The sequence below is a fragment of the Neoarius graeffei genome, chromosome 2 (assembly GCF_027579695.1).
Source record: "Neoarius graeffei isolate fNeoGra1 chromosome 2, fNeoGra1.pri, whole genome shotgun sequence".
NCBI classification, from domain to species: Eukaryota; Metazoa; Chordata; class Actinopteri; order Siluriformes; family Ariidae; genus Neoarius; species Neoarius graeffei.
Window position 1 is genome coordinate 116146828 of NC_083570.1, and position 23598 is coordinate 116170425.

The 23598-nt window shown below is 40.9% G+C and overlaps 1 protein-coding gene across 2 annotated transcripts in view; it reads left to right on the plus strand.

Moving 5' to 3' along the window:
• LOC132875055 (uncharacterized) overlaps positions 1-23598 on the plus strand; it is a 50248-nt gene that overhangs the window by 17705 nt on the left and 8945 nt on the right. The window lies entirely within an intron of this gene.

Sequence of the window (23598 nt, forward strand, 5' to 3'; positions counted from 1 at the left end):
ATTACTGGCCACTGACGAGGACAAACGCTTTGTTCCTCGACATAATGTGCATTGCACGTAGACATTTTTGCCTTTTATTTCAAGTAATGAAAAGCAATGGCTGTATTTCCAATGTGAAAGCGCAGTGCTGGGCTGACCGCTCGCCATCGCTGTGTCTTCTGATTGAAAGAGCGCGCAGTAGTGCAGTAGGCGTGGCCTACCTACAGTACGTATGTTGTCCAAATCTACTCTGATTGGCTTACTGTGCCGTTGTCTCGTGTCTCCCCGCCCCACACGAAAGCAGAGTAAAGAAAGGCTGAACGAGCAGCGTGCCAGATGAGAACAGCTTTAGTAAAGTAACGCATAGTATTTTATTGTAAGTAACGGGAACGGCGTTATAACGATGTAAAAAGTAATTAGTTAGATTACTCGTTACTAAAAAAAGTAACACCGTTAGTAACGCCGTTTATTTCTAATGCCGTTATTCCTATCACTGCTTATCCCAGTCTCTACTCACTCCAACCCTTAAATGACAGGTATTCAAAAACCATTCAACCGGTCAACAACCATTTCATTTTAGCATTTCTACATTTTTACAGTTTTAACATTTTAACATTTCCTTAGTCTGCAACTATTCAGGTGCGAAATGCAATGCGCCGGACTTTTGTTGTGCGGGCGTGCGTACTGTCCAGTGTGAAAAGCAGAGAAGAACACACCGCTTGAGAAACGGCGGGATATGATTGCGGGCTAATGTGAATATTCTTAGCTTCAATCAGATATATGAAACACAATGTTATTAAGCCATTGTGGTTATGAAATGATTCAATGCCCTGTGCGTTTGATATGGTGTTCAGTGTGACTTGCTCTCCCCTCGTTTGTAACATGAATTGCGTGCCGCGCGTGCCTTGGTTGGGGTTACTTTACGGGGCTGGAAAAAGTTGGCTGTCTTACCTGGCTCAGCTGCCCCACTGCCTTTGCTAGTACCTGCTGCATCATCCCAATCTTTTTTAAAATATTTATGCAGTGAGCCCCTGAGTCTCTTGGTTTCTTCCTCTCTTTTTTCTTTTCTGTGCTCCTGACTTGTGCATGTTGGCAAGTGGCACGCACGCTGATTGCTGAAGCGCTATGATCGAACGATGTCGTTTTTTTCCCCTTAATCAAAGAGTCAGACCAAACCATTTTTGCAGTAGGGGTGGTAGGGGGTTCTTGACGCCTTTTTCAAAGACAATAAAGGCAAAAGATCTAGAAATCATTTATTGAATGCAAATATAGCACATTTCTCCCCCAAATCAACACATTTTGAAATGAAATAAAATAATCGCAACTTCATGAGAGCCCAGTTCTGCCCCCCCCCCCCCCCCCCCCCCCCCCCCCATTCCTGGGCCCAGGACAACATACCCATTTGTCCTCCCCTGTCGGCGGGCCTGAGTCTGAATGCAGTTAATGTTTAAGTCTGAGTCCAAGTCAAGTCACGAGTCCTGAAATGAGTCGGACTTGAGTACTAAAAGCCTGCTTCCCAGTGATTAAAGCTGCAGCGAGCCCCACTTTTATTACCACAAGCACACTTTTCAAGCTAAATATTTCTCCCAAAATGTTGTTATTTTTAAAAATATAAACATAATAGAGATACTGTTCAAGGCCTGACAGAAACGTATTTGGAGGCTCAATAGAAGCTTCATTAAAAGGTCACAGTAACAACGTTTACCTTGCCTGCGATGGAGTCAATGGGGCAAGACATTGTAATCAGTGTGGTTTGTTTGTTTGTATGTTTGTTTGTTTGTTTGTGTGTCTGTCTGTTAACAATCTAGCATCTAGATGGTTGCACTTATTGACTTCAAATTTTCAGGGTAGGTGGGCAATGGTCCGTAGATTACCTGATTAAATTTTGGGGGTAATCGGGTTAAGGTCAAAATTCATCATTCGTCACTGGAAAGGTCAAGATTGTTTAGTTGCAATAACTTTCTTCAAATTCATCTTTTTGACTTCAAACCAAACCCAAAATGTGCATCTTTCAATTCTGCTTCCAACCATATGTTGCATGATGGGGTAGCTTGGACAGTCTCCGTAGTGTTTGGGGGTTAAAGGTCAGAGGGTTCGCATTATCGTTCAAAATAAAATATTTTCCATTATAACTCAAAAACAATTGCCGATAGACAGATGTTTACGATTATGAGCATATAGGAACTCCCATATGGCCTTTCATTTGGCACCATCATCTTTGACCTTGAGTGACCTTGAAAGGTCAAACTCAAGGTCAAGGATTTTCAGAGGGCTGTAACTTGAAAATGGTTGATAGTAGACAGATATTTACCATTATCAACTTATAGGAATTCCCATATGGCCTTTCATTTGGCACCATGATCTTTGACCTTGAATGATCTTGAAAGGTCAAACTCAAGGTAATTGGGTTTTCAAATGGCTCTAACTTTAAAATGGTTCATGATAGCCAGATGTTTACCATTATCAACATATAAGAAGTCTCATATGTCATGTCAGCTTCCACCATGACCTTTGACCTTGAATGACTTTGAAATGTCAAACTCAAGGTCATGGATTTTCATAGGACTATAACCTGACAGCTGATAATTGAGAAATATTACCATTATCAACATATAGATATAAAATAAGTGCTGCTGCGTGAGGTTTGTTTTGCCTGGCAACACTTGTTGAGTCTTTAGTTTGCCAGACTTTGTTTTGCAGAATTTCTTGACAAAGTCTGAGAATCAGCAGGTTTTTGTAACAGCTGAGATGGAAGTTTCTGCAAAGTTCCAACCAACAAAACTTTCAGTTCCTCAACACTAGAGCATCACTAATCAACAAGTTCTTCTCCATAGAGCTTCTCTATTGGGATTAGGTAAGGGCTCTGAGAAGTCTTCTTTCAAAAGCCAGCTGGTGTTTTGGATCACTGTCGTGCTGAAAAAATCCACTTCTGTTGCTTGAATAATTTCTTCACTGATTTCTGTGAGTTTGCATCCAAAATGTTCTGGTACACTTCCGAGTTCATGATAGCATCAGTGAACACAAGCTCACCAACAACACTGGAGGAGAAACAGCCCCAGCCTCCTCTGTGCTTTATAGTGTAGCACCCTTAATACAGTTTGGTTGGAATTCTTATCCTGATTTTCTCCACACAAACCCTTTACTATCAAATCCGTCAGATCCATCCACCTTACATTTGCATTCATCTGAAAATGAGTTCTCCAGAAACTGCTTCTTGTCCTCTTGTGGATGTTCTTTTGTTAATATCATTCTTCTTATTCTTGAATCTGATAAACAGTTTCTGCTGCATTACTCTCCCTGTGTATCCAGACCCGTTGCAACAAGGTAGGCAGACTTGGGAATTGCCTAGGGCCCCAGCCCTCGAAGGGCCCCCGCTGCCGAACGACTGGTTATGTATTCAATAGCAATGATAACTTTTTGAGCGCAGCAGCGCAGTGCCTAATGACACTTGTTGAAATACCCTAGTTCCAAGGGGGGCCCCCTAATGCACAACAGCGCCTCCCTACATGCTTTGGCCGAAAAGTGCAATGACAGTCTTTTGTCAACCCCTCAATGCCCATCTCCATCCAGTCAAGTGGTTGCAGAGCTCCGCAGCAAAAAAAACAAAACAAAATCAAATATGAAGCGAAATTACCCCTCAGGGAGCCAGAAGAGAAAGAAGAAAAGGGAAGAGGAAGACAGAAAAAAAACAAGACACTTGTAAGTGAGAATGTACACACTCATTAATACCAAGCGGCCAGCAATTTAAGCATTGCACTACGTTTACTTCTTACACTTCCTGTGTCAGTTGCCTCAAGTGAGAGGAGCTTTTCAGCTCTGAAGCTTATTAAGAACTATATGAGGTCCGCCATGGGCCAAGAGAGGCTCTACGGACTGGCACTGATGTCAATTGAATGTGATGTCTGCAGGTCTTTGGACATGGAGGGTATTGTGGCTGCCTTCGCTGAAGCCAAAGCCTGCAAGCAGCAGTTTTAGACATTTTGCCCATGATTCTAGTTGTGTATTCTTAAATTTTTATGTGTTTTTCTATACCTTTTGCACTTTTCTGTGTGTGCTGGTTCTTATTAAGATTCTTATTCATGTTTGTAATCATTTAATCACCATTTGAAGTTATTTCTACTTGTGTATATACTGTAAATATTTAGTGTTGTGTTATTTGCACATTTTATATTACTTTGTCGTATTTTCATATTTGATTTATATATATATATATATATATATATATATATATATGGCGGCACGGTGGTGTAGTGGTTAGTGCTGTCGCCTCACAGCAAGAAGGTCCTGGGTTCGAGCCCCGTGGCCGGCGAGGGCCTTTCTGTGTGGAGTTTGCATGTTCTCCCCGTGTCCGCGTGGGTTTCCTCCGGGTGCTCCGGTTTCCCCCACAGTCCAAAGACATGCAGGTTAGGTTAACTGGTGACTCTAAATTGAGCGTAGGTGTGAATGTGAGTGTGAATGGTTGTCTGTGTCTATGTGTCAGCCCTGTGATGACCTGGTGACTTGTCCAGGGTGCACCCCGCCTTTCGCCCGTAGTCAGCTGGGATAGGCTCCAGCTTGCCTGCGACCCTGTAGAAGGATAAAGCGGCTAGAGATAATGAGATGAGATATATATATATATATATATATATATATATATATGTGTGTGTGTGTGTGTGTGTGTGTGTGTATTTTGTCTATTTTTGTGTTTAATTGTGTTTGATAATTATTTATAATAATGTAAAGAGTTCATTTATTAAGTAAAAATCGTAAGAATGATTACAATATGTGTGATGTTTATTTATTAAGTCTTCAGTGGGTAGGCGGCCATAAGGCCTTTCGTTGAGGGGGGGATAATTATGGGCCCCAGATCCCCCTTTGCCTAGGGCCCCCAAATAGCTTGAAATGGGCCTGTGTGTATCCATGCTTCTTGATCCTGTTTTGAATAGTTTGTGCTCTAGTTGTATCTGGTAATCCTCATCAATGTCTGAAACAATACTTGCTCCTTTTTTCCTCACCTGTTTTTATTATTATTATTATTATTATTATTATTATTTATTTATTTAATTTATTATTTTTTTTTACTCGGTTATCCCACCCAGACTGCAGGTGGACTTTCTGGCTTTGTCTGTATGTTGTCTTTTTTCATTCACAAGTCCTTCATCATTGAACCTTTTCACAAGTTTTGGTGAATCAAGTGGCTTATTTTCTGCAAAGAGATGGTGTGCCAACTTTACTCAAAACTTACACTCACCAGCCACTTTAACAGGAACTTTTTGTTGATTCTAAGATCCCTGTTCTTGGCTGCAGGAGTGGAACCCAATGTGTTCTGCTGTTGCATGCTCAGATGCCTTTCTGCTCACCACAGTTATTAAGAGTAATTATATGAGTTACTGTATCCTTCCTGGCAGCTCAAACCAATCTGGTAATTTTCTTCTGACCCTCTCTTATCAACAAGGCATTTGTTTCCACCCACAGAACTGTCACTCACTCACCCACTCAATGGTTTTTTTTGTTTGTTTGTTTTTCGCACCATTCTGTGTAAACTCTGGAGACTGTCATGTGTGAAAACCCCAGGAGATCAGCAGTTTCTGAAATACTCAAACCAGTCCATATGGCTCAAACTGACACCCATGCCACAGTGAAAGTCACACTTTGAGATCACAATTTTCCCATTGTATTATTTGTTATTTTATTGTTAATTCTGGTACATCTCAAAGTCTTCTGACCCTGATGAGCAAGCCAGTTACAATAGACCAATGTTGCTGGCAATGATGATAGAAAGGAAAAACTGCCATTTTTTTTAACTTTATTCTTTATAAAGGAAAGAAACCTTGTAAGGACCCCAGCTCATTAGAGGACCCATTCCTTATCTGGGTAATGCCAGACATACAATTACTGTGCTTAGATGCCATATCTACTTATTTGCAATACAACCCCAATTCCAAAAAAGTTGGGACACTGTGTAAACTGTAAATAAAAACAGATTGCAATAATTTGCAAATTATGGAAACCCTATATTTCATTGAAAATAGTACAAAGACAACATATCAAATGTTGAAACTGAGAAATGTTATTATTTTTTGAAACATAGATGCTTGTTTTGAATTTGATGTCAGCAATACGTTTCAAAAAAGTTGGGACAGGGGTGTCTTTACCACTGTGTTGCATCACCTCTCCTTTTAACAACTCTCTGTAAATGTTTGGGAACTGAGGAGATCAGCTGCTGTAGTTTTGAAAGAGAAATGTCCCATTCTTGCCTGATATACAATTTTAGATGCTCAACAGTTTGGGGTCTCCTTTGTTGTATTTTGTGCTTCATAAAGTGCCAAGTGTTTTAAATGGGAGACAGGTCTGGACTGCAGCAGGCCACTTTAGCACCTGGACTCTTTCACTACAGAGCCATGCAGGTTTAATATGTGCAGAAAGCGTTTTGGCATTGTCTCGCTGAAAGAAGGAAGGCCTTCCCTGAAAAAGATTGTGTCTGGATGACAGCATATTGCTCTGAAATGTGTATATATCATTCAGCATTAATGATGCCTTCCCAGATGTACAAGCTTCCCATGTTATGTGCACTAATGCCCCCTCATACCATCATAGATGCTGGCTTTTGAACTGTGCACTGATAACAAGCCGGGTGGTCCGTCTCCTCTTTAGCCTGGAGGACGTGGTGTCCATGATTTCTAAAAAGAATTTCTGCTTTTGATCTGTCAGACCTCGGGACAATGTTCCACTTCGCCTCAGTCCATTGTAAAAGAGCTCGGGCCCAGAGAAGGTGGCAGTGTTTCTGGATATTGTTTATATCTGGTTTTAACTTGCATTTCTGGATGCAGTAATGAAGTGTTTTCACAGACAATGGTTTTCTGAAGTGTTCTTGAGCTCATACAATGATTTCTACTACAGACATGTGTCTGCTTTTAACGCAGTGTTTCCTGAGGTCTTGAAGATCACAGGCATCCAATGTCAGTTTTCAGCCTTGTATCTTGCATACAGAGATTTCTCCAGATTCTCTGAATCTTTTAATGATATCATGGACCACAGATGATGTGATCCCCAAATTATTTGCAGTTTTACATTGAAGAACATTATTCTTAAAGGAGGTACGCAGAACCTTTATTTTTAAATAAATTTCTGAGTGGATAGTATCTCCATCCTTGACTCTTGCATGCTGCATAAATGGGAACATAAATATATATATTTTTGAGAGTTAAAATCGACCGCAAAGTTGGTATTTGAGCTGCCCCACTGAGCCAGCCAGCCCTGAGTACATGACATCACTGTGGCAACTAGTTTTAATGCCGAGGCCTTTTACAGCTATAGACCAAAGTCATATAAATAAAACTTTATGGTGAAAGTAAGAAATACCGTTACTGACTTGCTCAACGAAGACCGATTTGACTTCATCGTTTGTGGGTTGTATCTCATTAAAATAGGATAGGTGTTATAACTTATGCAACACACATGTACATGCATGCATTTTCACTGATAAAACATAAAAGGAGCTTATCCAAATGAGAATCAGAGCTTACCCATCTGCGTTCTCGCTTCTTGAAGGCCGATCTTGTGGCCGATTGTTTTTGAAACAATCTGACTTTCAGTTGTTTGTTCAGTTCTCCGTTCATTCACTTCTTCCATGTAAGGGTGAGATGGCAGCAATATCCAGTTTAGACATAAGACAGCTGCTCCACTCATTCACTTTTCTTCATACTGTGTATTCCGCCATTACTGCTGGGCTCAGGCAATTACTAAAACCTGGGATGGAACAGGATGTCACCGGTTTTAGCAACAACTGCAGGGAGGTGACTGCCCGAGCAATATGTCCCGTCCCGTCCCATCCTGGATTTTAGCAACAACCCTAGGCTCACTCCGCGGAGGACTGGTGCAACTGAACTCACTTTCCTTTTAAAAAATAAATAAATACTTTCTTTTCTTGTAGTTTTCTTTTTCTTTAATTGTTGGTACTGCACCCTCTTTCAATACGGGCTTATATCACAGGTTTTGGAATTTTGAAAAAAAATATTTTATGGTTGCAGAGTGTAATGGAAACTTCTAATAAACACTTCAAAATGCTTAGCAGTCGTCTTTTCAGTTATTTATTATAGTAGATCATATAACAGATAAATAGGAAAGGAAATAGAAGAATAGAAGAAGACACCACTTCTGATGATGCCGAGAGTATGTGCATGCTGAGTTGTGTTTTAGTGGCTGTTATCTATTATACTCTAAAGGCATTCGCTTACTGCTCGCATCTTCACGTGATTGGCTCAAGATTTTCTATGAAGCTTTATTAAAGCGTGCACCTGGCATGCTCTGGTATGTGCAGGCAGATGCGTAGTTATGGAGAACTCGGGCACCCTGCTTATCACCAGCCAAGGCCACAGAAAGGCGATTACAACATGGGAAAAACATCTTTCTCAGTACACTAAGCTACTTTAACTCAACATACAGAAACACAGAGAATAGGAATGTTCATTCACTAAATTTCCCTCACAAGAGATACGGTGATTTTACAACCCTGATTCCAAAAAAGTTGGGACAAAGTACAAATTGTAAATAAAAACGGAATGCAATGACGTGGAAGTTTCAAAATTCCATCTTTTATTCAGAATAGAACATAGATGACATATCAAATGTTTAAACTGAGAAAATGTATCATTTAAAGAGAAAAATTAGGTGATTTTAAATTTCATGACAACAACACATCTCAAAAAAGTTGGGACAAGGCCATGTTTACCACTGTGAGACATCCCCTTTTCTCTTTACAACAGTCTGTAAACGTCTGGGGACTGAGGAGACAAGTTGCTCAAGTTTAGGGATAGGAATGTTAACCCATTCTTGTCTAATGTAGGATTCTAGTTGCTTAACTGTCTTAGGTCTTTTTTGTCGTATCTTCTGTTTTATGATGCGCCAAATGTTTTCTATGGGTGAAAGATCTGGACTGCAGGCTGGCCAGTTCAGTACCCGGACCCTTCTTCTACGCAGCCATGATGCTGTAATTGATGCAGTATGTGGTTTGGCATTGTCATGTTGGAAAATGCAAGGTCTTCCCTGAAAGAGACGTCGTCTGGATGGGAGCATATGTTGCTCTAGAACCTGGATATACCTTTCAGCATTGATGGTGTCTTTCCAGATGTGTAAGCTGCCCATGCTACATGCACTAATGCAACCCCATACCATCAGAGATGCAGGCTTCTGAACTGAGTGCTGATAACAACTTGGGTCGTCCTTCTCCTCTTTAGTCCGAATGACACAGCATCCCTGATTTCCATAAAGAACTTCAAATTTTGATTTGTCTGACCACAGAACAGTTTTCCACTTTGCCACAGTCCATTTTAAATGAGCCTTGGCCCAGAGAAGACGTCTGTGCTTCTGGATCATGTTTAGATACGGTTTCTTCTTTGAACTATAGAGTTTTAGCTGGCAACGGCGGATGGCACGGTGAATTGTGTTCACAGATAATGTTCTCTGGAAATATTCCTGAGCCCATTTTGTGATTTCCAATACAGAAACATGCCTGAATGTGATGCAGTGCCGTCTAAGGGCCCGAAGATCACAGGCACCCAGTATGGTTTTCCGGCCTTGACCCTTACGCACAGAGATTCTTCCAGATTCTCTGAATATTTTGATGATATTATGCACTGTAGGTGATGATATGTTCAAACTCTTTGCAATTTTACACTGTCGAACTCCTTTCTGATATTGCTCCACTATTTGTCAGTGCAGAATTAGGGGGATTGGTGATCCTCTTCCCATCTTTACTTCTGAGAGCCAGTCATACTTTTTATACCCAGTCATGTTAATGACCTATTGCCAGTTGACCTAATGAGTTGCAATTTGGTCCTCCAGCTGTTTCTTTTTTGTATCTTTAACTTTTCCAGCCTCTTATTGCCCGTCCCAACTTTTTTGAGATGTGTTGCTGTCATGAAATTTGGCATGAAATTTCAAAATGCCTCACTTTTGACATTTGATATGTTCTACTGTGAATACAATAACAGTTTTTGAGATTTGTAAATTATTGCATTCCATTTTTATTTACAATTTGTACTTTGTCCCAACTTTTTTTGGAATCGGGGTTGTAGTAAAAATACGTAAATAATGGTAATTGTGCACTGACCCCCCCCCCACACACACACACACACACAAACAACTCTACTTAACATTGTAGCACAAAATAGAAAACTGTTACTGTTAGAACCAGAAAAGGCTGTAGTTTTATGAGAAACTTAGTTTTGGAGGTGAACCCTAACAAATTCCTTGCTGGTGCACACTTGCTGTGCACAATGCATATGGCACAACGCGCCACCCGCTCCTGCCAGCTCCAGCACTGAAAGTGAAAGTATCTAATTACTGCCATTATTTAGCCTTGTATCTATCAAGTGAGGTTACAAAGATAACAGTGACAAAGAGACACTGCTTTATCATAACTGTGAAAGTTGAACAAATCAGTAAAAAAAAAAAAATGAATAAGCAAACTATGATTTGTACCATGTATTAACTTTCTGGGTTCCAGAAAACCACTTGAGCAGTTGTTGCTCTTCTTCTTCACGAGTGACTTGGCTTGTGTATTCGTCCACCTCTTTCTCCGTGGCTATAGGTTCTAAATCGTCCTCAGACAACCAACCAAAGATTGAGGACAAATTTGAAGAGCTTCAGTATCTTTTTCAAAAGAATCAGTATCAAGAACGCATGCCAGTGCAGAGAATAGTATAGAGTCTGTGTGGACACAAAAGAAGGCAGTGGCGCATATGCACATGCAGCGCCGCTGACCTGTAAATCTCATCTCATCTCATTATCTCTGGCCGCTTTATCCTGTTCTACAGGGTCGCAGGCAAGCTGGAGCCTATCCCAGCTGACTATGGGCGAAAGCCGGGGTACACCCTGGACAAGTCGCCAGGTCATCACAGGGCTGACACATAGACACAGACAACCATTCACACTCACGTTCACACCTACGGTCAATTTAGAGTCACCAGTTAACCTAACCTGCATGTCTTTGGACTGTGGGAGAAACCGGAGCACCCGGAGGAAACCCACGCGGACACGGGGAGAACATGCAAACTCCACACAGAAAGGCCCTCGCCGGCCACGGGGCTCGAACCCGGACCTACTTGCTGTGAGGCGACAGTGCTAACCACTACACCACCGTGCCGACCTGTAAATCGCTTCAATGTAATAATGATGGACAAGCTTTTAATGACTTTTGGAACAGAATTCAGATGCAAAAAATAAATTTTTCGAACCCATTTTTTATTTATCGGTGAACTTTACAACCTTTTTGAGCATATCACACACAGCAAACCTGGGATTTTATGATTTTTTTTTGTTAGACTTCTACTTTAAAGGGCTGATGACACGAACATGACTCTATGCAATTTCTTAAATAAACTATACAACATGGCAAACATGTTAGATTTCTGTTATAATTACGTGAAAAGAAGCTGTTGTTATGCGAATATCCAACTTTTAATTGCACAGCGCAAGAAAACTGGGTCCATGGCTCGCGGCCATGTTGTGACGTCAGCGGAAGAACACGCTGCGGTTCACTGGCTGTCTTCTCTGGTTCTACTCAATGGAAATGGCGCATGAAAACGCCGGTGAACTCTCTAGTGCTAGCTCTTCCTCTTCTGGGAGTCTAGAATTGTGTTGATCTCTTCCGAATAGAATCTATGATAGCCTACCCTCTTTACCCTTTGCCTCTCGTTGCTAGGCGGCAGTTACATGAAAGCCGCAAGCTTTCACAAGCAAATACATGACTGATATCACGCCGACTTTATGATTACATTTATGATTATCATGTAGAATCTATAGCTCTACATACCTTTATCTTATGTCGTTTCACAACACATGTTCTGACAGGAGGACTGTCTTTGGATCCGGCATAGCTACTAGTAGATCCCCTCCGGAATACTGGCAGTGTTGCCAGATTGGGAGGTTTCTCGCCCAGTTGGGTGGTTTCAAGTGCATTTTGGTGGGTTTTGAACATATTTTGGGCTGGAAAACGTCAGCAGTATCTGGCAACAGATACTGCTGACGTTTTCCAGCCCAAAATATGTTCAAAACCCACCAAAATGCACTTGAAACCACCCAACTGGGCGGGAAACCTCCCAATCTGGCAATACTGTGTAGGCACTGCTGATGGTAGTAACACACGTTTGTGCTGAACTGAACACCCAAGAGATTCTTTTAAGCTGGGAAGGGTGTCAAAACAATCCAAATCGAAGTGTTCAGAGCACAGGACGGATGTTGGTGAGGGCTCCCACTTGTCACGAGTGCGCCTGACTTGCTTCACCCATTTCGCATGCAGCTCGGGATCTCTGGGAAACTTGAATAAACTTACCCCATCCTTGTGGGTTTTGGAGCAAAAGCCGGCAACACAACGCGAAGGCATAATAACTAATATATATATATATAATAATAATGTATAATAATAATACTAATAATGACAAACTGAACACCTGTCGCATCAACAACAAACTGGTAAGTTAGGAGGAAGGTTCTTTCGCTGACGTCATATAGCTCCTCCTCCTCTTTCATCTCCTGGGTGCTGCAGCCCCGTCAAATTTGCCCAAATAGCCGCGTTTTTTATCATAACTTGTAAAATAGGCGCCTTTGTGAATTAATATATGGATCATCGGGAATTACTTTTTATGTTATAAAACATCGCCAAAGATGTCAAAAACGTGTCATCAGCACTTTAAAATCCCAACCACAGTCATTAACAACATCCACACAATCAGTACAGCCTTCCAATATCCATCAATGTTTTCAGCAACATGATCTAGATAGCATCCGAATGGACAGTAATGGTTCACTATCATTCTATCATTCTATCATAACAAGCAATGCACAATTTTTTTCCTTCCTGTCAAGACAAGTTTGATCGTCCATTAGTTCATTAATGTATTCTTCTTTATTCCTTCCATCAGCCACATCTTTATCCTCGTTAGTCCAATTTCCTGTCTGAGATTTTTCACCTTATTCAGTCTCTGTCCTTCTTTGTAGTCCTCCTTGGCCAGTTGAGATCCATCCTGTAACCCTTTTTGTTCCATTTTCACTGCAGTTGAGGTAGCAAGGATGACTTTGAATGGTCCAGCTCATTCCAACCTAACAACTGGGAGGGCTCTTGATTTGTATCTGCATGATTTTATGCCTTGTGCTGTTGTCAAGGGATAAGTCGATTAGAGAACTGCATCAAACAGCAGGTGGAACTATGGGTGTTCCTAATAAAGTGGCGAGTGAATGACAACCAGGATAATCTTAAGTGTCCAAATACTTTGTGGTGCCGCTGTATATTTCACATGTGACTGTAAGGTTTGTACATGTGATAATGTGAGTAATATGTGATTACCTGTGGAACAACATGTGAAAATTCATCAAGTATGTGAATTGTACCCTGAATTTTGGCACCGAATTATGCCAACCTTTTTATGGGTAAATTTGAGCATGATTTCATCTACTCTAATAATCCTTTTAAGCAACATCTAAAGGAGCGGTATAGGTACATTGATGATGTATTTTTTATATGGCTAGGTTCAAAGGAAGAACTGGTTGCTTTCAGTTAATATGTGAATACCCGATTGCTTTCTATTAAATTCACATTGAATTGTAATGACAAGGTTATGCCATACTTGGATGTTCTAGTGAAAAAGTTGGATAACTCATTGCACACAGAGATCTATGGGGGAAAAAAACGACTGTAACGCTTATTTAGATTATCAAAGTTTCCATCCACCTTCACTTACCGTAAATGCAGCTTGCCTTATAGCTAACTTTTAAGGGTACATTGTATCTGTGATAGTAAAGAAGCATTTGAGAGGCAAGCAGGAGAGTTATGCCAAAGATTTCTTGACAGGAGGTATGCCCCAACCTTATTGCAGGGTTGCCTAGAGCAGTGTTTCCCAACCTTTCTTGAGCCATGGCACATATTTTACATTCGAAAAATCCCACGGCACACCACCAAACAAAAATGTCACAAAAAGTATGTATCATGAAATACAATGATCATCTAGTCTCAACTTACTCACAATTTACTTACTCAGTGTGAAACCTGGGCCTGTTTAGTTGAACACAAAGCTGATATACTCGCAGGAATTGAAGAAAGACACACACGAAGATCTTCCTCAACAGCTCTGAGTCACTCTCCTTTTTTAGTTTTTATAGCAGTCATGCTTGAAAAGCACAGCTCGCATAGATAGGTTGTGGAAAATCACCTTTTTTGCATTCTTCTGACCTCTACTCATACTAGGGCCTTCATCTGGGTCAGAATTTTCTCCAGGACCCAGTTTGGATTGTGTACTTTTTCTTTTCAAATATTTATCCCTTGCTATCATCGCTATCACACCTGAAGCATTACTAAATCTATTGTTTGAATGGCAATAGGCAGATACACAGATTAATTAGCTACCTGCTGCCATGTAGTGTAAGAGTATATAATTGTTCTGCCTGTCACGATACGTCGCTAGCATAGACGAACGAAGACAAATTATTTGCAGTAAATAAATAATTTTTGGAACAATTAAGTGAAATTAGATAATTTCCCATGGTACACCTGATGATCTCTCATGGCACACTAATGTGCCATGGCACAGTGGTTGGGAATCACTGGCCTAGAGCGGGTGTGCGCTATTCAACACTCTGATTTAATGACTGATTGCACACATTTACTCCACTACATTTCTATCAAGGTCCTCGTTACTCGTTACTATGAAGCAGCTTTGAAAGTGGATGTTTTTTCTTTTCTTTTCTAAAACGTGATTGGTTTTATCGCAGGTGACACTGAGACAGTCTATCAGGAAACACGAGGGTCACGTCACATCTGTAGACTGGATAAAATCAAGTTCAATGATTTCTCAACAGTATTATTTGAACACGATCAGTTGATGACAGAATGGAAGGAGGCGGTTCTTCTGGAGAATGTATGCACCCATGACCGATGAACCCATGTTTCAGTTTTCTGAAAGGATTAAAGATTCATTTCATTTTAAATGTTTGCTTTGTTTGCCAAAAACGAACCACATCACGGTCTATAAAAACTCGCCATCCAACCTGCAGAAGCATATTGAGGTCTGGAAACATTTTATTCCAAGAGAAAGTTTGCAACAAAGTTGTCTGTGCTTTTAGAGCTAGCAATAACATTGCAATAGCTATGCAGTCTGGTTAGTCACATGACTTTCTATGGATTTGCCCGCCAAGTTGCCATCGCCTTGTCCATGGCTAATATTTACACATAGCTAGTTAACTTGGACACTGTTAGTTAGCATATAAAAATGGAGTTACGCTAACATGAATAATGTTAACTTCACTGAAGTCCTTTCAGAAATATGTTTTAGCATAATCTTGCCAAATAAACAGCATGTAGGAATCTTTCTTTTCTAGTAGCATTAGCTATCTAATATGATTTTGAGTTTGAAAAGCGTTTGCTAGCATGCCAGGTGGAGTTTCACTGTGTTGACATATGTGAATATTATATGCCCTCAATTGTTTAAATTGCACAGGATACTTTTATTTTGTATTATGAGGGGAGCCAATAATGTGCATTGCTAAGGTCACGTGATATGAAGGTATAAAACTGTGTGTGCGCAGCAATAAATTATCTTTGCCTGGACTCCCACAGCAGTGAGTTATGCATGTTTACTTCGTATAGTTTAATTCCGTTATCCCTGAGTTTGCACGAGTCTCCATGCGATAGGCTACTCTGGTAACAGGTTATGGGCCCAGAAGTGCTCAGTGAGATAATGAAGAACTTTGTCGGAAAGTTTTGCATGCAAGTTGCCAGCTATTAGCCACCTAAGCGAGCCAAGATGGCGAACAGAAACGAGAGGAGGATCATGGACAGATTGAGTAGCAGCCGCTGGTCTCGACTAGTTTTTGATGGAGATGAAAAGAATTAAGAGTTGTGGGAAACGAAATTCTTAGGGCATCTCAGACTTCAAGGGCTAAGAGATACGATTCTCAAGGAACCTGATGAAGAAGCGGATGAGGCAGAAGAAGAGGCGAAAAACGCAGATGCATATGCTGAGTTAATACAGTTTCTGGACGACAAGAGCCTATCGCTGGTTATGCGAGATGCAGCTGACGATGGTCGGGCAGCATTACAGATTTTAAGGGACTATTATGCTGGCACAGCACAGCCGCGAATAGTTAGCCTTTACACAGAGCTGACTTCATTACAGAAGTTGAGCAGCGAAAGCATCACCGAATACATTATTCGCGCAGAGACTGTGATGACTGCTTTGAGGAATGCTGGTGAAGAGTTAAGTGATGGGCTAATTGTGGCGATGGTCTTGAAAGGATTGCCTGAATCGTTCAAACCATTTACCATTCACGTAACCCAGCGAGATGACACCATGCCTTTTGCCGAGTTTAAAACAAAGTTGAGAAGCTACGAGGATACCAAGAAAATGCACACTACAGCCACCGAGGACAACGTGATGAAGGCGCGAGTACAGCCAGGCGGGAGATCCAGAGCATATGCAAGTAATCGGGGAGCTGAAGTGAATGCGGATATAGTGTGCTTCAAGTGTGGACAGAAAGGACATAGGGCAAAGGGCTGTTCACGCAAGCAGTGGTGCAATCACTGTAGAAGCAACACACACCGAGATGGCAACTGCAGAAAGAAACAGCTTGGAGATGTAACGCGACAAGCTTCAGATGGACCAGAGAACAAGGCGTATGCGTTCCTGATGAGCGACAGAGAAGTTGAACCAGCGACAGCCTACCAGTCCGGTCGTGGTGTGAAAGAGAAAGGCCTGATGGTGGACACGGGGGCGACCTCACATATCATTACGGATATAGCCAAATTCAAGAAGTTCGACCCGAGTTTCCAGCCTACAATGCATTGTGTGGAGTTGGCTGATGGCACTCGGAGCAACGGAATCGCGAAGAGTAGAGGAGATGCGGAGGTGTGCTTGATCGACAGCGGAGGCCGCTGCCACAACGCGACGCTGAGACAGGCACTCTTCATCCCTTCATATCCGCAGGACATTTTTTCCGTTAAGGCAGCTACAGCGAGTGGAGCAACAGTCATCTTCAAAGAGAAGAACAGCCTGTTACAGGACAGAGACGGTACCAAATTCCACATTCACGAACTGAACAAATTCTACTACTTACAGACTGTGAATGGTGAGTGTGATGATGATCAGTGTAACGGGTGTTATGACATGCAAATGTGGCACGAAATTCTAGGCCATTGTAACTACAATGATGTACAGAAATTGCAGAATGTAGTTGATGGTATGACAATCAGGGGGAAAGTAGACAAGTCTACATTACGATGTGATGTGTGTACCCAGGGGAAATTTACCCAAAGTAGGAGCAGAAAGCCTGATGCTAGGGCTACAGCAGTTCTGCAATTAGTGCACACAGATTTAGCTGGTCCAATTGACCCGGAGTCCCGTGATGGATATAGGTGGGCAGTTTCATTCACTGATGATTATTCCAGTGCTGTGTTTGTGTATTTTCTGCGAAATAAGAGTGACACTGTACAAGCAACTGAGAAATTCCTAGCTGACATGTCCCCATATGGGAAAGTTAAATGTATCAGATCTGACAATGGTACAGAGTTCATGGGGAAGGATTATCAGGCATTGCTTAGCAAGAATGGAATTAGGCATGAGACATCAGCACCCTATTCGCCCCACCAGAATGGAACAGCAGAGCGAACCTGGAGGACATTGTTTGATATGGCCAGGTGTATGCTTATCGAGAGCGAGTTACCTAAGAACTTGTGGACCTATGCAGTACAGACTGCAGCTGTAGTGAGGAACAGGTGCTTCAGCAACCGCACAAAGCAGACACCGTACTTCATGCTCACAGGGAGACAGCCTAATATCTCAAGAATGCAGAAATTTGGGGCTGAGTGTTATGTTTACAAACAAGACAAGAAAAAGCTTGATGCCAGGTCTGAGAAGGGAGTTTTTGTTGGATACGACAAAAATAGTCCAGCCTACATGGTTTATTACCCAGAAAGTAGGAAAGTGCAGAAGCATAGGTTGGTGAAGTTTGTTCCCAAGAAGAGAGTAGAGCAGCAGACACAGACTGACATGACACCAGATGACGATGACTTGGAGGTGTTGATTAGACTTAACAGAACCAGACAGAATGCCGATGAGAGAGTCGGACAGACTGAGACCCAAAATCCAGTAACAGAACCTGAGGCCAGTAGCCAAGTGCAGCCAGTTCAGACTGAGGAGAGGCGTAACCCTCCCAGAGAGAGGAAGAAGCCAGGTTATCTAAGTGATTATGTTACTGATGACAAGCTACTGATGAACATAGACTACTGTTACAGATTGGTGTGTAATGTGCCCCTGACATTCAGGGAAGCAGTAGCCTCCAATGAATCTAAAGAGTGGATTGACGCGATGCAGGATGAGATGCAGTCATTAAGAGAAAATGACACGTTTACCCTAACCAGCTTACCTGAGGGAAAGGAGGCAGTGGGGGGTAGATGGGTCTACGCCATTAAGAATGATGTTGATGGGTCAAATAAATACAAGGCACGTTATGTAGCCAAAGGATACAGTCAGAAGATGGGGGTGGATTATGAGGAGACATTTTCTCCTACTGCAAACCTGACTAGCATCCGGGTGTTAATGCAGTAGGCGGCCCAAGAAAACTTGATTTTGCATCAGATGGATGTCAAAACAGCATATCTGCATGCACCTATAGACTGCGAGATATACATGGAACAGCCTGAAGGGTTCGAGGTCGAAACCAGAAAGAACCTAGTGTACAAGTTGAACAAGTCCCTATATGGATTAAAACAGTCAGGCAGAAATTGGAATAGGATGTTTGATGAGCATATGTGTGAGAATGGGTTCAAGCAGAATGCAGCTGATCACTGTGTTTATGTAAGAGAGGGCACAAACGAGAAGGTGATCATAATTATATGGGTGGATGATGTCATCATTGCTGCCAATGATGAAAATGCACTGAAGGTGGTAAAAGAAATGCTCATGGAAAAGTTCAAGATGAAAGACTTAGGCCAATTGAAACACTTCCTAGGCATTGATTTTAACCAGTGTGATGGATGCGTAACAATGACACAGAAAGGGTATGTTGGCAAACTGTTGGAAAGATTCAATATGCAGGATTGTAAACCTAGAGCCACACCTTGCGAGCAGAAGCTCAATTACAGTCATGATGCTGAGAAAATGACAGATGCAAGAAAATACAGAGAAGTGGTGGGTAGTTTACTTTATCTGACTACATGCACCAGACCAGATCTTAGTTACACAGTCAGTAAACTGTCACAGTACTTTAGTGAGCCTACTGAAGAGCAATGGGCAACGGTGAAACACGTGCTGAGGTACCTCAAGGGTTCGAGTGACAAAGAGTTGTGTTACAGAAAATCTGATGACATGGAACTGCGGATACAAGTGTACAGTGATGCAGACTGGGCAGCTGATCAGACAGACAGACGGAGCACTACAGGTTATTGTGTAAGTCTTAGTGAGAGTGGACCTCTAATTTCATGGAGAACCAAAAAGCAGCCCACTGTTGCACTGTCGACTTGCGAAGCAGAGTATATGGCATTGGCTGCAACTGTACAAGAATGTATGTATCTGGTACAATTGTTGGAAGGGATTGATGGATATCAATGCACGCCACCAAAGGTGTATGAGGATAATCAAGGCGCAATTGCTTTAGCGAGAAATCCTGTAAGCAGACAAAGATGCAAACATGTTGACATAAAATATCATTTCGTGAGGTCAGCAGTAAATGATGGGAAAGTGAGCCTGGAATATTGCTCAACTGACGAGATGGTGGCAGATGTGATGACAAAGCCAGCAACCAAATTTAAGTTGTTGAAATTTGGAAAGTTTATGTTTGGAGAGTAACTGCATGAGTAATGTGCCACACAGTGGTAAATTGTTTTGATTTATTACAGTAACAATGTGAGTGCAAGTGGGGGTGTTGACATATGTGAATATTATATGCCCTCAATTGTTTAAATTGCACAGGATACTTTTATTTTGTATTATGAGGGGAGCCAATAATGTGCATTGTTAAGGTCACGTGATATGAAGGTATAAAACTGTGTGTGCGCAGCAATAAATTATCTTTGCCTGGACTCCCACAGCAGCGAGTTATGCATGTTTACTTCGTATAGTTTAATTCCGTTATCCCTGAGTTTGCACGAGTCTCCGTGCGATAGGCTACTCTGGTAACACACTGACTAGCTAGCTTAACATTAAACCACTATGATGGCACAGCATGTGTTCATTTTGTGAATTCACATTTCTGTCTTTGGTAACAGCATTAGGTTTTGTAAGCATTGTGGTAATAATACAACTATGCGTTGACAGAAAATGTACTTTTAATACTTAAGTATTTTTAAAAGCAAGTACTTCAATACTTTAACTTAAGTAAAATTTGACTGTGCAACTTTCACTTGTATTGGAATAACATTTGACCAGTGGGATCTGTACTTTGACTTAAGTAATGAAGTCGGGTACTTTGTCCACCTCTGTAATTGTGTAATATGTAACAACATGCTCAGAGAAAAATCCTTTACACATCCGAAAACAGATAGAACATATAAAGTAAAGGGCAGAATTACTTGCTTGTTGTGTATTTATTGATATGCCCTTGTGGGCTATTTTATGTGGGCAAAACAAAATGGCAATTAAAAACTAGAATTTGTGAACATAAATGTGTATTTAGAAAAAAATTATGAAAGGTCGTCAGTTGCAAGACACTTTAATGTTGCGGGCCATGACGCCAATGTGCTCAGGTTCATGGGCTTGGAAATGATCAATCAGTCTCCAAGAGGTGGAGACCGTGAGAATCGCCTCCTACAAAGGGAGGTTTGGTTTATTTTTCACTTGAATATTGCATTCTTCATGGAATGAATGAAGATTTGCCTTTGACCTGTTTCTTGTAAACATGTGAATTGATGATACTTGTGCTGACATATTTCCATAATTTCATTTGGATTTTTTTTTACAAGAGGTTTTAAGACTAATTGACTGTTTTAATTACTGTATTGATATTGCCAATTATTGTATTTAATTTTATTGTATTATCATTGGTTGATGATGGGGGTGTGTACATGGGTGTGGGTATTTAAGATTTGTAATAACACTGATGTACTTGAGCACACTGAGGAAGGCACACACCGAAACATGTCTGTGTGGATAAATAAATATCTGTATGCATAGTGCGGCCTCTTTCCTTTTCTTTTGAACCATGTAGAGAAATCACATGTGATAATGTCTGTTTCAGTGGATAGTTTAGTCAAGGCAAGGCAAGTTTATTTATATAGCACATTTCATACACAGTGGCAGTTCAATGTGCTTTACAGAGGTAAGAGCAAAACAGTAAACAATAGAAAATAAAATTACATAAAATAAATGGGGAAGAAGAGAGAAAAAAAAGAATTAAACAATAGTAGAAATAAAATAATAAAATGAAGTAAAAGTTCAGTAAAAAACAGCAGAATAAAATAGAATAAAAGTTAAGTAAAGTTTAAAACATGCAGAGACTGTAAAAGTTAAGTAAAGTTTAAAACATGTAAAGATGATATTTATCAGTTAGCAGAAAGCATCTGAAAACAGCTTGGTCTTTAGTCTAGATTTGAAGCTGCCAACAGCAGGAGCATTTTTGATGTCCTCTGGGAGTTGGTTCCATAGCTGTACTGCATAGTAGCTAAAAGCTGCTTCACCACACTTTGTTTTAACAACAGGTTTTACCAGTAAATTTTGCTGCTGCGATCTGGTAGATCTGATTGGGTTAGGCCGCTGTAACATATCAGAGAGGTAATTGGGCCCTGTACCATTTAGAGATTTGTACACCAGCAGCAATGCTTTAAAGTCAATTCTGTAGCTTACTGGAAGCCAGTGAAGGGACCTTAGAATTGGAGTAATGTGCTTTGTTCTTTTTGTTCGTGTGAGAACCCTAGCCGCTGCATTTTGAATCACCTGAAGTCGTTTGATGGTCTTTTTTGGCAGGCCTGTGAAAAGGCCATTGCAGTAATCAACCCTACTAGAGATGAAGGCATGTATAAGTTTTTCCAGATCATTGTTTGACATAAGTCCTCTTAGTTTGGAAATGTTTTTTAGGTGATAAAATGCCGATTTAGTGATTGCTTTCATGTGACTGTCAAAGTTTAGCTTGCTGTCAATGAAAACACCAAGATTTTTAACCATATCTTTTGTTTTAATCCCCTTTGTGTCAAGAATAGTGGTAATCCTGAGTCTTTCATCTTTTTTCCCAAATATAATTACTTCTGTTTTATCTGTGTTCAGCTGAAGAAAATTTTATGACATCCAGTTGTTGATTTGGTCGATACACTGGTAGAGACATTCAAGGGGGGCATAATCATTAGGTGATAGAGCAAAATAAATTTGGGTGTCATCTGCATAGCAGTGATACAAAATTGAGTTGTTCTTGATAATTTGTCCAAGTGGGAGCATATAAAGGTTGAATAGTAATGGTCCAAGGATCGACCCCTGGGGGACACCACAGGTCAAGGACATTGATGTTGAGGTACAATTTCCCATGGTTACAAAGAAGCTTCTATCTTTTAAGTGTGATTTTAACCAATTGATAACTTTACCTATAAAAATGGGTGTCCGGTGATGGACAGGGTAAAGGACTGTATAAGAGGGACACTGGATCAGGTATACAGCGAGCTACCCAGGCTGTCCGGTTAGAACAGGAATTAATGGATGTCCACTCACGAGAAACCGTGTAAACCGTGGTTTTACTAGAAAACAGAATAAAATACAAATACAACAAGACATGAGCAATAATATACACACAAGCAATAATGTAAATAATAACAATGATATAAATACAAATACACATCGCATTAAATATATATTAACGCAAATGAATAATAATTATATACAATGTAATACAAATGTAAAACACACAAATGAATACTATATAAGTAAAACAATGTAAAGCCCAATGAATGCTACTTACACCCCATAATAAATAACACAACACACTAGATACTGACTATATACACGATATGTACACAATATGTACAATGTGTACAACGTACACGGAGGATGAGGATAGCTGCCTACAGCAGCTATCATTACCAAGGTGCGTGGTGCAACTGCTTACAGCGAGTCACACCCGCATGAAGACACAGAGTGTGTCGGCTGAATGAAGGGGAGCATGGCTCCTTTAAGCGCTGCCCCGCGCTGTATTGCGCATAGAAGGTTAGAATATGTGGCGCGGTTATGAACTGTACATACCACCACTACACTCCCAACACGGCAATAGCTAATAATGAAATGTGCTCCCGTAACAAACCGTGGTCGAGAAAACAAGCGCTATCATTACATGGCTACTGAACAGAACAGAACAAACACGTAAGAAAATAGACAGACACAGGATGAGAGAATAAGAGAAGAAATACTCGCTAGCCTTACCGCCACATGTAACAGTTACAGATAACGAGTACACACATAACACAGTAGCTATGCAACAATAAACAACTTACATTCAAGGACGCACGGAATGCTCACACGGCACAAATGATGGACGTTGGATCCTGACACGTCCGCGATAGAAAGACAGAAAGCAAGAAAGAAATGAAACCGAGAAAGAAAGAGAGAAACGGATCCAAATATTCACTGATGAGAAGCAGGTGTTGCATGGAGTCCCCGTCTGATGTGTGCTGTGTTT